The sequence below is a fragment of the Hyla sarda genome, chromosome 6, assembly GCF_029499605.1.
Source record: "Hyla sarda isolate aHylSar1 chromosome 6, aHylSar1.hap1, whole genome shotgun sequence".
Taxonomy (NCBI): domain Eukaryota; kingdom Metazoa; phylum Chordata; class Amphibia; order Anura; family Hylidae; genus Hyla; species Hyla sarda.
This window is the reverse complement of record NC_079194.1, coordinates 29,774,806-29,782,160: the sequence shown is the minus strand read 5'-3', so window position 1 is coordinate 29,782,160 and position 7,355 is coordinate 29,774,806.

Sequence of the window (7,355 nt, the reverse complement as noted above, 5' to 3'; positions counted from 1 at the left end):
CTGGGAGTTGTAGTTTTGCAACATCTGGAGGTCCTCTGATTGAAGACCACTGCAGGAGGAGGTAATACTCACGTGTCCCCGCCGCTCCGGACCCGTCACCGCTGCCCTGGGTGTCACTTTATTGTTGTCACCGTGTCCCCGTCGCTCCGGAACGTCTCTGCTGCCGGCCGGGTATCCTCGCTCTCTGACGTGATGATGAGGAAGGAGAGCGCCGGCCATACAGGGGATCCCTGAACGGAGAAGACACCGAGGAGGCAGGTAAGGTCCCTCCCGGTGTCCTGTAAGCACTAACCCGGCTATTCTGTCGGGCTGTTCGGGACCGCCGCGGTGACTGAACAGCCGGGTTAGTGTCACTTTCCCTTCAGACGCGGCGGTCAGCTTTGATCGCCGCGTCTGAAGGGTTAATACAGGGCATCACCGCGATCGGTGATGTCCTGTATTAGCCGCGGGTCCCGGCCATGATGGCCGCAGGGACCGCCGCGATAGGGGTGTATTCGCCGTATAAGACGCACCGACTTTTTCCCCCCAGTTTTGGGGAAGAAAAAGTGCGTCTTATACGGCGAAAAATACGGTTGTTTTTGTATCAAGAATAATCAAAAGCTTTGGATTTCTATGATGCTTAATACTGAACCACAGCTAAATACAGCAGCGGACCACAGATTTCAGTCCAGAAACAAAACACGGTCCAAAAAATGAGCTGACCGGAATCACTATCTGACTTCATCCGGCTCCTTCAAATTATTGGGGTGTGGTGCAAGCCCAGGGGGGATACAACAGCAGCGGTTTTTAAATTCTCCTGCCAGATCTGGTTGCCGTATTTCCAAAAGGGGATGAGAATAAGCCCTTACCGTGGAGGAGATAAAACTGTTACATCATAATGAAAGAATACCGTTCAAGGAGAGTTGAATAGAACTTTGTAGGATGAGGAACCCAGAAGAGAATTCCTATTCATGTTCTAACAAGACAAAAATAAATAAATCTAGAATCGTATAAATCTTGGTACCCAAAAAGTAGCATCATGGATTGAAAATATGAACCTAGGAGCATTTCCAATCATTCCCCTATCCTGTTAAAATTAAATGTAGCGTTTGTAAACTCTAGGGGAGGATGAAAGGTAAGTCCATATTGGTTAGAAGTTTGGAAATATAATGGAAAATTCAAACAGTACGAGATCAGTTCACGAATGGCCTCTGAGTGGTCTGGAAGCATTCAACACGGTGATGAGTGGGACATATAAAGGATAACTCTTATTACTTAAAGGGGTAGTCCACTGGCCAGCGTTCAGAACATTTATTTCTGAGCACTGTGTGCGCACTGCAGGGATTGTCCACGCCCCTCGTGACATTACGCCATGCTCGCTTAATGCAAGACTAAACAGACATTACATCTTCCTTTTAGGAGTCGCAACAGGATTGGTGTCCTGGAAAGTGAAAAATTTCAAAGAAATTAAAAGCCAAAAAAAATTATTCTTTTTTGGGGGGATTTTTGGGATGTGTATGTGTAGGCCTGGTAGTAGTAGCAGTAGCAGCAACAGTAATGCTGGTGGTAGAAGTAGCTGCAACAGTACAGTAAAACACAAATTACAGGACAGGGGAACGGGATCTGTGAGTTTGGTAGTGGGCGACAGCAGGGATGATGGACTGGTATGAGTTGGAGCCAGCAGACAGAAGGCGGTGGTGGACTGGTAGGAGTTGTAGCCAGCGGACAGAAGGCGGTGGTGGACTGGTAGGGGTTGTAGCCAGCGGACAGAAGGCGGTGGTGGACTGGTTGTAGTTGTAGCCAGCGTGCAGCAGGTGTGGTGTTAGTACTGTCTATTTAGTGGCATCAGACACAGGAGTTTTAAATTTCTCACTGATCCTAACCTGATTCATTTTAACAAATGTGAGTTTTTCCAAATTATTGGCAGAAAAACTGGTTCGCTTAGGGGTGACAAAGCCACCTGCTGTGCTAGACATCTTATACTACAGTGGAAGAAGACGGAACGATCATGGAAAACTGGCCAAGCTCTGGGCAATGGTCTAATGTGGTGTGGTAAACTCGAAATCCCTGGTGTCTGGGCTGATGGTATCTACTAAAGAAAAGGGCACAGCTCAAGTATTCATCAACCTGGTTGTTCATGTTGTGGTGAAGTTTTTACCTCTGATATTTCAACCTGGTATCATCGTTGGTGATGATTCATGTCAGGCTGAAATACCAGATATAAAAACTTAGTCATCACGTACACCAATGTGAACATGCTGCTGTTGCTGCCCCTTGAAAGGGTAGTGCTGGCAGAGGCTGGTAGCAGAGACCTCAGCCGCATAGATTTTGAAGACATTTATGAACAATCAATTTCAAACTTTTTTTTTTTTCAACAATCAATTTTGAGAATATTATAATTTTTCAACAAGTTAATATTAGTTCTGCGCAGGAGAAAGATGTGTTCACGATGTGAGGCAGGAGGTGACATTTTTTATATATTTTTATTACAATTTTTCAGCGAGTTTACATGAGTTCTGCACACCATAGACAGACGTGTTCATGAAGGGAGGCAGGTAACGTGGCGTACACAAAATCAACGGTGAAAATCAATGGTGAAATACTCGCTAAAACTATGTGTATATCCTACAAAATATCCACAAGCGAGAGCACTCCAGCTCGCCCCTGGTATAAGCCCCACTGCAGCACGGACTGGAGCGGACCAACTCCTCGTGTTCAGCAATAGAAATAGTAGATTGTCCAGCGCAGAAGATCGGTAAAATCTTTATTTCTTGATTGGTTTCCGAACACAGGCATACAGGAATGTCATACAAAGACATTACATAAGTGAACCTCTTATATAGTGGACGAAGGGCAGATCATCCCCGTCTCATTACAGTTTAACCCTGCGACCACCACATTCACATTGTTATCGTGCACATGAAAAACAAAACTTGCACAATACATGATTTGGTTTAAAAATTACTATAAACACATGTGATTTAAAACTATATGTTAGTACTGACAAACATATACAGCATGGCGAGTATCAAAGAATTAGATGTTATATGCGTGGATGAAAAAATAGACAAATATATATGGGTTAGTGACACCGTGTAATTTAAATAAATATTCTATTAGAGAATGATGGTCACTATGGCAAATTCAGATCACTATAATGCCAATAATATTTGTCTTCCATCATGTTCATAAACGCAAGTGGGACGAAAAAAAATGCGGAGAGTGTGAATAAGGCCTATGTAAATAGATGCCATTGTATATCCCAGAAAAAAAGCACATAGGAACATAAGGAATAATAATCAAATAAAAGTGGAGCAAGAACCCACTTATAAAAACTACAGGATGTGAATGTACTTCCAAATGGAAATAATAAGTATATCAATGTACTAAGATAAATTAAAAAATACTTAGTAGTGCAATATCACATCCTGTCTTTTATTAAGACCAGTAGGAAAACGCATATTTAATTTCAGGATCCAGTAAATCTCCCTTTCAAGCTATTTTTGTTTGGAATTTCCTTCCCTGACCAATGGCAGAACTCGTTCTACTCCTTGCACTGAAAGAGAGGAAAAACTCCCCTCATGTTTCTCAGTGACGTGTGATCATAGAAACATGACGAGAGTTGAAATGGGGAATATCAGATAGATGCTTTCTGATTCTGCCCCTTAGTGGAGTCAATGCGCACCCTACATTTTGAACATGGCACTGTTCACATGATATCAAATAAATTACATTGGCCGTGTTGCAATTAATGAATTGTTTCATTCCCTAACTGCTTCCAGTGGCATAAGACACAACACTGGTAGTACTCCTCATGACTTTGCAACAACTGCAACGTGTGTGCCCACATTTATAGGATCCAAAGGTGTTTAACCAGGCTGAGGTAGGTACTGATGTTTTGGTAGTATTGAATAGGCTGGGAGATACTCTTTCTCCCAGAGTGCGGGCTCATCTAGCCACACATCTGAAACCGTCTTTAAAGACAACCAGTTATAATAGGTAAATATTTCCCTATTACTTGACAGATATTTTTATGTATTAGAGAAGTATGGTTCAGATGTGTCGCTTGTTCAATGGCTTTCTGAATACTCCACTTGAGATAACCCCTCTGTGTCAAACAAATCCCAATTTCCAGGGATTCTCTGACGAAGTCATCCCAGAGGGTGCAATTTCGACTGGACCTAGTCATCTCACCAATTGGTAGATTGGCAAGAGTGGAATGGCAAGAGTGGGCTGCAATACTGAATTAAAAGCTAGATCTTTCCGGTATGTGGATGTTACTACAATACTTCTCTCACTGTCACCTCATAAATTTAGAAAAGGGATCTCTCTATCTTCATGAGTTACTGTGAACTTTAAACCACAGGGATTGGTGTTAATATACTTGCTGAAAGTGACACGGCCAACACACCCAACTTCAAAATAAACAGCAAGTCGTCGATCGACCGTACCACAATATATCATCCCTGAACACACTGCGGGATGAAAATAAAAACTCCTTCCCCACCAACACATGTATATGTTGGCGAGAGAGGGAGAGAACTTTGTGCTCATGGACGCTCCGGTGACCTGCAGGTAAAATACTCCATTAAAGGGGTTCTCCGGTGCTTACACATCTTTTCCCCTATCCAAAGGATAGGGGATAAGATGCCTGATGGCAGGAGTCCCGTTTCTAATCAGTCCCCAGAACGTGTTCGCTCCAGGACTGATTACAGGCGACCACCGAGCCGGCGGCGTGTGACATCAAGCCTCAGCCCCCGTGTGACCTCACGCTCCGCCCCTCAATGCAAGCCTATGGGAGGGGGCGTGACAGCTTTGGATAGGGGAAAAATGTGTAAGCACCGGAGAACCCCTTTAAACATAAAAATATTATGTGACAACAAAAAATCTACTACTTGACAAATGAACTCCTGCAGGTTACAGGAATAGGTCGAATAGACGGACAGAAACCAACATAAGGCAATGTCAGCCTCCCTGTGGGGGTGTGATAGAATACAAAGAGCCAACAGCAACCATAATCCATGATATATTTCCCCTCCACTGGATGGACTCCAAAGCCGCAAGCACATGGGTAGTGTCATTAAAATATCCCTGCATATGTTATATAAGTAGATGCAACATGGAGTCCACCCAAGCACATAGTCTCTCATTGGGAGAGGCTATGCCCGCAACTATGGGCCTCATAAGAGGGGGAAATTGGTTCTTGTGGACCTTGGGGAGAGAGTGGAAAATAGGTATGATGGGATTCTTAATCTTGATGCAATCTGCCTCTTTCTTACATAGGAATGCTCCACTCTCCCCAAGGTCCACAAGAAGTTCCAATTTCTTTCTGAATACACTCATAGGATTGCAGGACAGTGGTCTGTAAGTACTCCTGTCATTCAACATATCAAGATTTAATTTGCAATACAGACCACTGTCCATTGCGACGATTGTCCCACCCTTGTCAGCGTATTATTGTATCCTATATCTTTTCTAGAGACTCTAAAGCATTTTTTTTCTTTAACGGTTAGATTATTTCTCAAGGGGGAAATAATGCGTGATAACTTCTCTACAAGATCTTGAAACTGGTCGAGTAATGGAGAGTGTGACATCACCGGATAAAAATCCGAATTAGGGGTGGGAAAGGCCGATACACTTTGAGTTGTTGGTGATTCATGCAATATTTACAAGTCAGACAATGCAGTTAGTTAAAAAAATTTTTAACCCAGCAGTGCTATTGTTATCACCAAAACCCATTTCTGTTACACTGACAGTAGAGGAATCATTATGCTCAGACAACATTTGTTCAGCTTGCAACTCATTTATCATATCATTATCAGTGAGTACATTCTCGGTATCAACAGACCCCCCCATCCCAAGTAATAGAAAGGAAATGCTTACGGACCGTGATGGCTCTTACAAATTTGTTCACATTTAATAAAGTCCTGAAGAGATCCAAATGACAAGCTGGTGAGAATGAGAGTCCTTAAGATGGACATTTGGGAATCAGATAGAATCTTAGCGGATAAATTAAATACCGGCACAGTCTCTACTTTCTCTGTTCCTGCTTGGGCTTTCTTTTTTGGTGTCTGGTGCTTACGCCCGGCCCATCGTTTTTTAATGACGTCTTGGCTGTGTTCCGTGGTCTTGAGCATGACGTTATGGGAGAAGAAGCGGCGGCTGAAGTTTAAGGTCCCAGAGATGGGTCCCTGGAATCGGATACTTTCTCCACAGAATCCCGGTCAGTGTGGTTGAAACTGACCCAAAAATCTCTGCTCACATACTTTCTTCTCCTTGTTCCTCTTGAGTACAGATCTCGGAGTAGAGGAACGCGAGTTGCTCTGTGGCTATTCATACACAACATTACTTTTATAATCCTGCAAATCCCTCTGGAACTTTGATTCCTTAATTTCCTCAATGGACTGTTCCAATTTAGCAACTGTTTCCGTGATGTTCTGATCCATCTCAATAAACAGAGAATGATTTTCAAATTGCCTAATGCTAGATTGCAGATTTCGAATTTTCTCTTTACTTTCTTCTAGGGCTTTTTCCTTGTGTGGATAGTAGAGATGAGCAAACTTTTGAAAAATTTGATTCGGCTGATTCGCCGATTTTTCGGAAAAATTTGTTTCTGACCAAATTTATTTGCTGCAAATCGCTATTAAAAACAGCTATTTCTGGCCTACAGAGAGCCTTAATAGGGATGTAGAGCACTTTGCCTTGTCCTAACACGCATAGGGAGTGTGCTGTGTTAGTGAAATAATACTGTTATTCAGTATGACATGCAGATTACAGGCATTGCTATGAGAATCACTGGTGCAGAGCGTCGATGTGGCAGCAGGGAGACCATATGGTGTCAAAATTGAAGAGAATAAAGAGATTTTTTAGTTTAATTTTAATTTAATTTGAATTTATTTAATTTTTTTGAGTACCTATTCTGGTGAGCATCGAGGTGGCTGTCCTCCGCCAGGTGACATACCACCTGTTCCAGTCCCTGCCTCTCAGCGCCCCCCTGACTATGAAAGTGAGAATATCTCATTTAATCAGTTATGGTTCATTGTTATCTCTCCAAGCTGTTTCACTAATACTGTATGACCACAAAACCCAATCTTACAAGGAGTCACATGGCAGCACAATGACAGAGCATAGAGGTGGCAGCAGAATGAGCAGACCATAATCTAGCAGAATTACACAGCCTGGAATTGCCGGCAGCATGAGGAGACCATATAGTGGCAGAACGACCTGGTCTGGAGATGGCAACAGCCTGACAAGACCATAGGGCCTCACAATAGAAAATATTTAAGATATTTTTGAAATTTTAAATTGAAGATTTTAGATATTTTAAAATGTTAAAAGTTTAATTTAAGGTGCCAACAGCATAAGGAGACCATATG